The sequence below is a fragment of the Enoplosus armatus genome, chromosome 24 (assembly GCF_043641665.1).
Source record: "Enoplosus armatus isolate fEnoArm2 chromosome 24, fEnoArm2.hap1, whole genome shotgun sequence".
NCBI lineage: Eukaryota > Metazoa > Chordata > Actinopteri > Centrarchiformes > Enoplosidae > Enoplosus > Enoplosus armatus.
The window spans coordinates 12,135,263-12,148,442 of NC_092203.1; the positions used below are offsets into that span (position 1 = coordinate 12,135,263).

The following is a 13,180-nucleotide window of genomic DNA, read 5'->3' on the forward strand; positions in this document are numbered from 1 at the left end:
TTTCAGCTCTGTTTACAGGGCGGACATGTTGGATCCCTGACAGTCTCCACATACCTCTGCAGTGACTGCAGGCCTGGCCTACATTCTGCACCACACAGATAGAAATATGACCATTATAGCTTCATCACTGCAGCTCAGAGGTCACAGGGACAAACACGACTTCATTAAAACACCAAAAGCTCTCCTTTTCCAGCTTTGAGGATTTTCTTTTCTTCTAGACATGTAGGAGAAGATGAGGGAAGATTTCACCCACATGTCACCGGTCTGACATTAAGTCAAAGAGTCTGCCATGAGGAGATGACCGGCTGATCCCATGGTGGTCTTTTTGCGTCTCCTGCGGTCTGGGTCTCCTATGTAGGAGGGCTGGGGGTCTTTCACGTGTTTATAACTTGTCCATTGTCTCCCACAGAGCTCCGTTCTGACCAGGTTCCTTCTCTGCTCTTTTTTTCCCCTCTTCATCCTCCGCCTCCTCTTCATCGAGGCCATGTATTTATAGCACATGTATGTGGAGAGTGCCTGCTGCAGAGAATCAGGCCACATGACTGGAGAGGTGTTATCTCGGTGTGTTATATACTCTCTGGACGAGTCTACCTGAGTCATGAATCAAACGTGACTCATGCTGCTGTTTGACATGCAGCAGCAGCAGCAGCAGCAGCAGCAGCAGCAGCCCCCCCTCTGTACATCCTCCCTCTGAAATCAGCCTCGTTCATCCTTGAGTCCCACCTCAGCGAGATGCTCTTTTCCACACGTTCCTTCAGACTGGACAGTTTTCAGTTGCTCAGAGCAGCTGAAGGAAACACAAGCTGCCGACTAACAGCCCAGAGGAATCAGGTTTACCTCGCCATGGCCTCAACCAAACGTGAAGGAGTTTCAGGAACCCGTGCAGTCTTCTGGTGTCTGATAAACCTTCAGACTCATGGACCTGTGGCCTGACCTGGACTCCATGTTGTTGTTTTAACGCAGGCCTGTTTTCAGTGTGAACGCCGGCTAACAGCAGCAGAGTGTCAGAGTTGACACTGCTGTGGTAACCACATCTGCTCCCCTCTGTCACCCAGCACACAGGGGGGAGGACGGGGGGAGGTTTACTCTGAGAATCACTCCGTTTTTGTTTCTTTGGCCTCTGTTTACCCAGAGGAGGAGACCTGCAGAGTCCGAGTGGTCCCCAACCTTTTTTAAAACACAGCGATGTCGACTTTTGACCCGTCGTCATGGGTTACATGCAGTCTGAGTTTGGACTCTGGTCTCTGACAGAAGTTACAGACCGCGGAGATACTGGACTACATGATATTTGGTGTCTTTGGTGAACAGATGTGAATTTCTGAAACTGAAATCCAAAAGTGAAACAAAACTGCACAAACTTCACAAACATACGTGTTTAATAATGAAGTTATCCAGTTGATCATCACACTAGTGAAGAAAAGCAACAAACTAAAAACTCATCTTTCTGTCCTTCTAACGCTGTCGCTGGGTGAGTCGGGTTCCTCCCCCCTCTGCCTCATCTCCATATGAAGATGGGGGGGGGGGCTCGGGCTCTGATCTATTTTTAAAACCCTCCTGACATGAAGAAGAAGAAGAAGAAGAAGAAGAAGAGGGCATGTGTTTCTTTTTAAATAACAGAGTTGGATTGATCAATAACTGAAGCCTGACAAAGTCGTCGATACATGATTCATTCATCGCTCGCTGGGTTTTTAATATTGATCTTTTTCTGGAGACAGAGCAGGAGCTTTCTGATTGGTCGACTACAGATTTAATGCATCTTCAGATTCCTCCATGTTCACATTTTACATTTTAACATGTGGACGACAACAGAGACACAAAGCGACACGCTTGTAGTGGTTTTGGGTATGGGTGGGCGAGCCTTTACATGTCTCCCAAATCTGCCCCCCTTCTTTGAGTCTGTGGCCCAGTTTGCCCCCCGAGTCCAAGAAATCTTGAGACCAGAGTCGAGGCCGATCTGAAGGCAGGAAAAAGTCTCAAGATAAACTTTCTGTTCCTGATGAACTTGTTTTTTATCTTTTCTCTCCATCAGCTGTTGGCGGTCGACTCTAAATCCACACAGATTATAAATCTGATCCAGGACCAGATCCACCACACCCCGAGGAGGTCAGAGGAAGGTCAGGGGTTGTTATTTTCATAAGCATTGCATCTTATTCCACACAGTCAGCACAGTTTATGATTTTAGGGCTGAAAACAGAAAACAAACTTTGAGCTCTGAAGATGTGAAACTCAAAACATTAAAGAGGTTTAATAGAAACCAGATTCACTGTTTTCATGTGCTTTTCTCACAGACAGTGAATTTGGTTTCCAAATCAATTTCACCCATTTGTCAAATTACTTTTTTGATTGTCAAAAATAAAAAATGAGAGACGAAACATCAAAATAAAAAAGTCAGACAGAAAAGAAATGCGTCCAAACGTTGAGATAAACGACAAAAAGCAATGAATGTGTGACAAGAAAGACGCTTCAAGCTGAAACAAAACATTTTCCTGTTTTTGATTTGGAGATGAAAACCAAACAGATCAGAGACGTTCTGTGCAGCGTTCCTGCGAGTCTCACTCTGACAGCTTTTCCACAGACTGAATCTCTCCGTTATTTATTTGACAGACGAGTTTCCGTCGTTCCTCAGAGCTGCGAGAAGAGAAGTGAAGTGAACGCTGTGTAAACACACCGCAGCCTTAACCAAAACACAAATCTACTCTTCTTCTGCTGTTTACCTCTCAGGGGTTTCTCTGCCTATATGTTTCACTTATATGAACATAAACAGTAGGGGGTGGGGGGTGCTTACATGAACTGTTTCCAGCCTGTTTCAGCAGCTCTGTGCTGAATTATGGACGTATCAATAAAGCTCATTTGAATGTGAATTTCTCTCTCGACAGAAAGATAAAAGGACGGAGATTCATAGTCTGACTCATGTTTCTTTCATTCTCTCACAACATACAGAGAATATTTTAACATCGAATCTCTTTCCAACATTCAGAATCAAAAAAACAAATCAATCAATATTTAAATGTTGTCATTTTCTGTTTATTTTGGTCGATTTTTCTTCAGTTTCTGCTGCAGTCATGTGTTCAGCTCCCCTCCCCCCTCCGACTTCATCTTTTCATCTCCTCTTACATTCCTGAGAAAGTGGTGTTGAAGAAAACCAGAGACAGAGGTGAGGGGCTTCGTCTCCCCCATCCTCCCTCCCTCCTCTCTGGGTAAAGTGAGAGGGGAGGTGGGGGGGCTGATACTGAGCCCAGATCATGTCAAAGCGGCCTGAGAGGTGGATGTTGGAGAGAGGGGGACGAACTCCCCGAAAATAACAAAAAATAATCACATTTGTAACAGTAATGCATCCATTACATTACCGTGTTTAGCTTAGCTTAGCATACAAGGATACAAGGAGAAACTGCTAGCCTAGCTCCATTAAACAAGATATCTACCAAAATGTATTACATAAATCCAGGCTAAAACCAGTCTAAATCATTTTACAATTCATAATTCATTTCCTAATAATCCTGAGCCCTATTGTGCTGCTGGTGGGACTGGCAGTCACAGCCTATAGCCATGCTAACATGCTAAAGAGCAAGTAAAAACCAACAGCAAGCTAACCAATCTTAGCTGACACATCATGTACAACTTGTCAAGAGCTGTTTCAATTCATTCCACCAATAATCCTCACACCTAAAACTGTTTAGCATAGCTTAGCCCAAAGACTGAAAGCAGGTGGAAACTACTAGCCAGTGTAGCTACAAACCAGCTGACATAATCAACAGTATGTATATGTGTTTATGTCCAACATTATTTTAGCCGTTTGTAGCTAGCTTTTAGCTAACCAGTGTTATATATCAGGAAGTTTAACTTAGCTTAGCATAAAGACTGAGGAGAAAACTAACTAACCAGGTTAACCACAAAAGTGCCTAATCAGTGTTACGTTATGTGTTTATAGTTAGATAAGTTATTATAGGAGCTACATATTCAACATTATGTTCGCTGTTTGTAGTTAGCTAATGTAGCGGCAGCTAAAAGCAGCTAGCATATCCAATGCTGTTTGTAACAAGCCAGTGTTATAACAGGATGTCTTTAGCGTAGCTTAGCAGAAAGACTGGAGGTAGGGGGAAACTATTAGCCTGTTCCTTTTTCAAAATGGTGGCTTTAGAGAGAACCTCTGTTATTGTGATGGACTGACACCAAAACTAGACGAGTGAATCTTTAAAGAAACAGAATCTGGGTCCTGCAGCCTGACGCTGACCTCTCAGATGACTCAGTTTGACCTTCTGGCAGATGAACAGATTAACGAGCTGCAGAGTCTTTCAGCTGTATCGAGTATCAGTTCAGGCTGGATGGGATCCATTGTCCTCCTGATACGTTAACCAGATGTGAACCCCCCCCCCATGACTCCCCCGTCCGCTCAGAAAACTTTCTCTGCTGTAAAAACACAAAGACTGCAGCTCTGAGTCGTCTGATGTTTGACTCGGGGGTGGAGTCGGGATCGTTGGCTCTGAACTCTTGATCGCTCTTAATGCGTCCGACAGTTTCCCATGGAGGTTATTTCTGTTGTGCTGCAGATGCATCTGATGCAACGGTTGCATGTGTTGGTTTACATGATGTTGACAGAGCGAGAAAGTTTGATCTGATGGAGATGAAGGACGGTGATGTCGTAACGCTGATCAATAACTGAGTTTCGTCTGAAATCAAAACAAAAGGATTAAAATCATATTTTAGGATTTTATTTGAGTGTTTTTACCACAGAACGGATTGAATTCCTGTTTAGTCTCATGAAGCTGATGAGTAAAATATTATTTTGACCAATCAGAAGGAAGACTATCAAAATAAGAGCTGTGAACAAAAACCCCTCCTGGATGTTCAGTCTGTCCGTCGTTGGTGAAACAAAGAGTGTTTGATCAGACAGAAGTTTCTGTACCAGCAGACAAGATGTTGAGCGATTGAGATTTTGTCTTGTAGCGCTTGATTTGCTCACTTTTGTTTGCCTGTTTCATGATAGTTGACTTCCACAGACGCACTTACAGTGATACCACTGAAGACCTTTACGCACCTTAATTGCAGCTGCAGCGACGGTCCTGAACAACCCTTTAACATTTCGGAAATATGACAGCAGTGACGCCGACAGACGTTTTGAAAATGTTTCATGAATGAAGGCCGATGACTTTAAACCTGCTGATTTGGTCTGTTAGAGTTCAAACTGCAGACTGTCTACAAAGATGGCCGACGCGTCTCCACCTCCTCCCACTGTACACTGCCGGATACGGCCGCTGCCATCTTGCTCTGGTGACGTCATTTGGGGCCAGAGTCTGCGCAGTGGTGATCGGGGGGGTGGAGCCGGGGTATCGAGGCCTCGCCCATACGTTTCACCCCGTTTCAAATAACTAATTAACGTATCAGAAAAATGAACAAACATCAGCTGATAAGAACCACCTGAAATGACAGAAACCATCTTTGGGAAAAATGTATTTGTCTTTTTTAGTTTGGCCCATGTCCCCTCCGCTAACATGGAGGGGGCGGGGCTTATGACCGAGACGTTTTGGCTTCACTTTTGCCAAGCTGTCATGTCGTCCATCTTTATTTACAGTCAATAGTTCAAACAGACGGTTTGAGATTAAATAAGTTTCAGTCTCAAGCAGTCGACTTCATCCTGCTGTTTCTGGTTTCTGGTTCGTTCACGCGTCACACTTCTTTTATACACGTTCTTTTATATTAATATTATGAGAATAAAGAGAATGGAATATAAGTCATGTTATGTTATTCCCTAAACATCGTGTCATTCTCATCATATGAAAACTTTATTCTGTAAATCTCAGATGTTGTTTGTCTCTCATTCGTTTTGTCTTTATTTCTGTTTCAGTCCTGCAGCGTTTCTGCTCTCTGACATCTGACGCAACAAACTGAAAACTCTGCGTCCTTCACGGCGTCACACTTCACAGGGTTCGTTTGATTCACTCACCTGATTCACCCTCTCTAACTCTGCGTCTTCCTCTCTGCTCTTTTTATTGCATGTCTGTCGGATCCAACTGGCTTCTTGAAATAATTCCTTTAAAAGAGGATCGACACCCTCGAGTGGAGCCCCCCTCCTCGTTCACAGGGGGAACAGGAACCATTACACCCCCCCTACTGCCCCTGCCTCCCCCACTGAAATAAAACAACCTTTACAGATGAAAAGCCGCCATGTGAAGGGGGTCCAGGGGGGTCCAGGAGGGGGATTCCTGCACAGTGGAAGCTATGTTAAAGAGCAGATGATATTAACATCCTATTACCATCCCATTCATACACATTAACATGACAAGCCGCCTGGAGGGGGGCCCAGATGCACTCTGGGACGGCGGGGACAAAGGAGCTCCGCCCACAGGTCAGAACAGAGAAGAAGAGCGGAGATAAAAGAAGACGAAGAAGAAGAAGAGAGGGTAGAAAGAGGACAAAGAGGGGTTTTTTGAAGGGGCGGGTCGAGCTGAGATCAGTTTGGGAAAAAGAAACCTGAGAAAGTTTTAACCCTTTAAACGCAGTTCAGTTTCTGATCCTGAACACGAAAACCACCGGCTTGTAACTTGAGCCAGTTCACGCAGGACTATCAGTACCAGGCTCAGTGGGATTTCTATATTACTGTCGCGTCCTTTAACAAACTAAAATACAGTTAAAACTTCAAACGGATTTATTGTTAGTTTTACAAAATGATGTGACTTTCAAAAATGTGCAAGTTATCAGTTAAAACTGAGCTAAACCTTTGTGTCAGTAACATCTGGTTCAATGTTTTAATGCTCAGTTACTGTAGAAACAGTTTCAGAGAGGCGCTGACTCAGCTGTGAATAATATTTCAAGAAAAAGTCATGAAAACACAAAAACATTGTGTGTAAAAGTTGTAACATTTTGAGAAGTAAAGTCATAATGTTTTAATATTCTTCTAAATATAATGACATTAATCTAAAAAAATTACAACTTTATTCTTGAAATGTCAGAAAAAAACACCTCATTAACACCTTAAATATTAATAAATATTACTGAGTCGACAGCCTCTCATTCAGCTCTTCTTCTTCTTGTCGGAGGTCTTCACCCGTCCATTTCCATGATCCAGCGGTGGCCCCCGGGGGTCAGCAGAGGTCAGAGGTCAGAGTGTTTCAGAGAGACACAGACCCAACTGATGAAAATCCAGGCCTGGAATTCAATAACAGAATAACTATAATGGCTACAAGTAAAAATCCAAACAGTCTGAAGTCCTTTGAGAGCTGCCAGGGGTCCTTGAAGATGTTCCAGGGGTCCTTGAAGAGTTTCTAGGGCTCCTGAAAGAGCTTGGTAGATCTTGAGGAGGTTCCATAGGGCCTTGAAGAGCTGCCAGTGGTCTTTGCGAGGTCATTGAGGAGATCCAGAGGTCCTTGCAGATGGTCCTTCTGTGGGGCTACCAGTAATCATTGAGGAGGTCTAGGGGTCCTGAAGGAATTTAGCAGTCCTTGGGGAGATTCCAAAGGGCCTTGAGGAACTTCCAGGGATCCTTGAGTGAGTTAACTTGTAACCTAGCATGTAGCATCACCGCTGTCGCCATGGTTACCTCCATAGGAACAGAGCTGTCAGTTAAATTGTAATGAACTGACCTAAAACCTGTTTGAGGTTCCCACATAAATGACTTTAACTGACAGCCAATCAGAGAGCAGGCCTCCCTGTTGCTAGGGGATAATGAATAATGATAACAACAATGATTAACTTGTTGAGGTTTATTTATTATAATGTGTGATTGTGACTTTAATGAATCAGACAGTTTTAATGTGAATAAAAATAAGATAAGACTTCTTTACTACTACTACTACTACTATTACTAATAATAATAATAATAACAGCAGGCAGTTAGAGGCAGTGAGAGCAGTAAACATCATGTGGATCTCATCAGACTCAATTCAATCAACGTCTTATTACATTTAGTCTCAGTCACAACACCGTCAGCTGTGTGTCGTCATGGCGACGAGGCAGCTGAGGTGTTACAACAGAGTCAGTTTGTGTTTGTGTGAGTTTAAATGCAGCTCACATGCTGCTTTTTATCACAGTGGAAACAAACTGATTTACACTGAAACAAACGCAGTTCATCAGTCTTCAATATTTCATCTTCATGACTCTTGAACGCGTCTCACGTGTCCTGTCATTAATGACAAGTGGACAAAGCACATCTGAATATTTATCACTGATTTATATTAGAGACCAAACCAGTAATTGATTAATAGAGAGAAGTTGTAGTATTTCAAATATCTTTGACGAGTTAAATTAGAGATTTTGTCTCAGTTTAGAGGAGGGGAGTGTTTACAGCGTTACAGCCCTAGTGAAGAAAACAGCAGGAAACAGCAGAAAGCTGCAGCGACGCCTGATCACTCACAGCATGAAACTAATCAGACTGAGAGACACCGCTGAGGGGGGGGCGAGTCACATAGACACAGAGTGGGGGGGGGGGGGGGCGAGTCACATAGACACAGAGTAGACAGAGGGGGGGGGCGCGAGAGTCACATAGACACAGAGTGGACAGAGGGGGGGGGGCGCGAGAGTCACATAGACACAGAGTGCAACATTTCCATATTAAAATGATTCCACCTCCTTTGGAGCTTCTGGACTCACATGGTCTTTGGACCAGGTGTCAGGGAAACCATAATAGGTTCTTACTGGGTTCCGCTGAGAACACAGCCACACATATCTGGGACTAAAAGGGACCTGTTTATGACCTCAGAGGGCAGAAGGACTTCCTGTGCTGGAACAGAGTCTTCAAACACCTGTTGGAGTCTAATCTAGAACTGAACCAGTTTTACTGGATGGTGGTGAAGTGTGGGATCCTCTTGTGAATCAATCAAGACTAACCCTGCACAGGAACAGGCTGTTTTTTTTTGGGGGGGGGGGCACAAAAACAAACCAAAAGCTGCAAAACGTTGAAACCAAACCGTTCGAAATCACGTTGCGTTCATGTCCCGTCGTGAATTTCCACAACTTTTGACTGCAACTCAGCTGATCTTCAAGGGAACCAGAAACAGGTAAGTCCAGGTGGGTCCAGCAGGCTGGCTTGATAAAAGCCAGCTGGCTGGATGGATTTTTGTGTCTCTACATTATCTGTCTTTGGACTTATTATTATTATTTTTGATAGTAAGCGAGAAAGAAATGATGAATGAAGTTTTTACAAAACAAAGACATCTCTAAACACACACACAAACACACACCTGAGGTCACTAAGGTTTACTGTGTTTGGTTGCCCTGAGCGCCTTCACTTCCCAGAGTTCCTGTGGAGAGGTCAATGACAGGTCAGCAATGTGTGTGTGTGTATGTGTGTGTGTGTGTGTGTGTGTGTGTGTGTGTGTGTGTGAGGTGATTTACTGGTGGAGGATGTGTATTATATTTACCTGCTGTTCACAGATCAGCTGTGACGCTCAAACTGCCTGAAAAACAGCAGAAACCTGGTTCAGACTACAGCTCTCGCACACCAGACTACATTCAAATATTCCAGAAATAACAAATATTCAACCAACCGATCATGGTTTAATTAAATGGTCCAAAGTAACAGACTTTGAAGGCCAATAAGACCTAATTTTTCCTTCATTCTGTTTCATGTTTAGTGGGACAGCTCGTCTTTTTATATAATAATAATAATAGATAACAGGATTCAAAACAATTCAGGCCAGAAACAAAAAGGAAAATGTTTAACAAGATGACAAAACATTAAAAACAAAACCAATAAAAACAACTGGAAATATTGATATAAATACCAAAGATTTATACGTTAATTTGTCCATAAGTCAAATGATGTTAGTTCACTGTTTTCAGGTACAGACAATAGATTTAGTTATGTTTCATACTTTAAATGTTATTAACGTGTTGACAGAATTGTACTGTATACGGAATATTGTAGTTGTTTTATATATTTATCTTGTGTATCTACAAACAAAAGTAGTTTTTTCAGCTTTCCTCTTTGTTTAAGAAAACAAACTTTATTTTAATTATTTACAGTTCATAGTTCAGAAGTAAAACAAATATATGTTTTGCATCTGATTAATTAGTATAATAGATAAATGTACAACTTAATCCATTTAAACATGTTATTTAAATAAAGCTAAAGCTAAGATGCTCTAGCTAAGCTAGTTACGTTAGCTTTAGCAGGAGTTTAGCTCATGACGGTATTTAGCTGCTGCCTCGTTTAGTTATGAGGAATAACAAACTGAAGATGTTGGGTCATCAAAATGGATATTTTTCAATGATAATAGTTACAGAAAAAACTTACGTAAATGTAGTTTTAGCTTTATCTAAGGTTAGCCGTGGCTAGCTTTCACTTGATAGGCTAGCTCTCGTATGTTAGCTGCCTAATCTGTCTCGGTTTAACTTTTTCTCTGTAGTTACTGCAAAGTTAACATGCTGTTTTCATGTTTCCATAGAAATTATACATTTTTGAATATTTGATTTTGTGGTAAAACAGACGCGACAAGTCTGATTTTGGTCTTAACTACGTTTTAAACAAATATGTTACAACTGTGTTTTAGCTTCGTAGGACAGAATAGTTTAGTATTATTGTCTGTTTTTATTTTTATAATACGTATCAGCTGTAACACAACGGTCTGCTGAAAGTTGAGGAACAAAAAAAAAATCAGTTTTTGAGATTAAAAATAACATCAATCAAACTTGTCAAATGTCTGATTCTTCAGAGGCCAGATATCAAAGGCTGCTGTGCATTTTGATTTATTTATGCTAATATTTGTTCAAGAGTCGTGAATGAATTTTCTCTCATCAAACGATATCAAATGTACGCCAAACACAAAAACACAAACAGAGTTAAATATGCACAAACACCTTCTTCTTTCTCTTTTATCTTTCCAATCAATCAAACTTACACATTGAAACGACATTTGATTTTCCCGTCAATCAAAGAATCAGACAAATAATAATATATTTATAAATGAACTTGTTCAAAACAACTCGACGGTTTTTGTGGAACTTCTTGTTTTGTTGTTTTGTTAGCGGGTTTCTGAAGTCGCACAAACATGTTCATCTAAAGCTTCTGATGAACAAATTAGACTTTGAGAAGAACACAAAAAACAAACAAGTAAATGAGAGCAAACAGATGGGTTGAGTTTCCAAATTTGTGAAATGAACTTTCAAACAAAGATTCTGTTCCTTCACTCTCTTACAACAACACCAGCATCTGAAAGTACTAATACAGCGCCCAAATGAACTAAATCACAGAACAAATGAAGATCGTAAGAATCTAAACATAAAAAATCATAAACAATAAACTCAAATAGAATAAAATCAGAGAGTAGAGCTTACTCACAGTAGCACCATAAAAACCCAAAAAACACAAGAGTGAGAAAAGGATTGAACACTATATTTATGTGTTCTAATGTTAACATATCCAGCTAACTAGCTAAAGTTAACAATTAGTCCTCAAAGACTTTTCTCTTGTGAAAGTAAAACATATTGTTTGTAAATACTAACAATAAAGTTGGTGTTATCGGTCCAAGTTTGTTGTCTAGACTGTTTATTGTTTTTTATTGTTTCTAGCATCTCCGTTAGCTTCCGCTGATGTGGTTGCTAGTCTGTGAATGCGCAAATGTCAGCTGGAAACTTTAACAAGTCAAAACACAAAATGAATGTAATGACTTTGTTAGCTTGTTAGTTGTAGATGCTAACAAAATTATATCATGTGTTTGGATGTTAGCGACCATGTCACATTCCAGAAGGTAAAGATGCTGTTTCACTGTGTTTTTCAGTGTTAGCATGTAGCATGTAGCAGCATCGTGAATCATTTTTGTTCGGTTCATCTCCTGAAAACTGTCTGTGTTTCCTAAATAAACACTTTCCCAGCTGAAGAGTCCTCTGCTGGTGTGTGATGGGATTCCCAGTCCCAGCAGCAGTTTATCTCACTGGGAAGGACTGGTGGGACTGGTCTGAGGTCTTTGTGCCTGGGAGTTAAACTGTGAGGCTTCAGGTCGAACAGCAGGAGACCGGATTACACAGCAAGGCTCTGAGATTAAACACTCGCAGGATGAAGACGTGGAGCTCTTAAACCTCAGTAGGAAACCTGGATTTGAGGAGATTTTGGGGGATTATTTGGATTTCGTCACTTTTTCTTCCACGTTTGTTCTCTTGTTCATCTTTCCTCTTGTTTTTGCTTAAGGTTTGAGTCCGAGACTGGTTTTTGTTTTGTTCTTAGGGATATGTTTTTCTTGTCATATGTTATAAAAATATACTGTATATTTTTGTGTTAAATCAGGGAGCACACACGTGTTCTGTTAATGTGTTTTTTATTGTGTTTCTATTTCTGTCATGCCAGACCACATGGGATTACAAGGCTATTTTACAAAACATCTTCCAGTCATACATATAAAGTTACATGTCAAATAACATTTATTTTACTTTTTCTAAATGAACTGAACAGCAATTTACAAGCCTGAAGTGTATCCTGATAAAGAGCTGAGTTTGAATTGAAATGTTTCTTTGCGCATCATATTTACAAAATATATTTGTTTTTTATTTTACTTAACAAGTTTTATCCCAGTAAAAATAGAAATCAATAGAAAACAAAATGGAAGTTTTTATATCAGCACAGTGAACTGATTTACTTTTCCAGCAGCTTTTAGATAAATTATATAAATCCTAATTCTCAGTCAGCATCATCCTCAATGTTCACACTTTAGTTTCGTCCTTAGTGTCCAGTTTAAAGCCTGATTTCACAGTTTTCAGGTTGGTTCAGAAGCTTCAGTGAGGGATTAAACCAGCGTCACAGGAAAATGTTCCATCAACAAACAGCAGCTGAGACTCAATTTATATTCATATCTTTTCTGATTTTAAATGTTAAAAATTAAATTTAATGTGTAAAAACACAAAATATTCAGTCTAAAAAAAACAGATATGATGGATGTAGGCCCCCCAGATGGGCCTCATCGGGGTCAGTTTCACTGGAAGGGGGTGCAAATGGTCCCTGCAGGCTAAAAAAAGGGAGGTGTGTGTGTGTGTGTGGGGGGGGGTCCTTTAAAGCTAGAGACCCCCAACACACCACCGAGGCCCACCCCCCATCTGTGTGTGTGTGTGTGTGTGCGTGTATTGAAAAGGTTAGAAAAACTACACTGCAAAAAAAATCCACCTCTTATTTTGTACTATGAAGTACACTGTAAAAAAATCCTGCTCTGTTAATGGTGTTCTGAGTGTATTTTTACAGTGTGGTGGGGGGGGGGTCAGA

At 41.1% G+C, this 13,180-nt stretch overlaps 1 pseudogene; it reads left to right on the forward strand.

The window, feature by feature from the left end:
• The window catches only part of LOC139306579 (protein NLRC3-like), a 204,095-nt pseudogene that overhangs the window by 63,133 nt on the left and 127,782 nt on the right, over positions 1-13,180 (forward strand).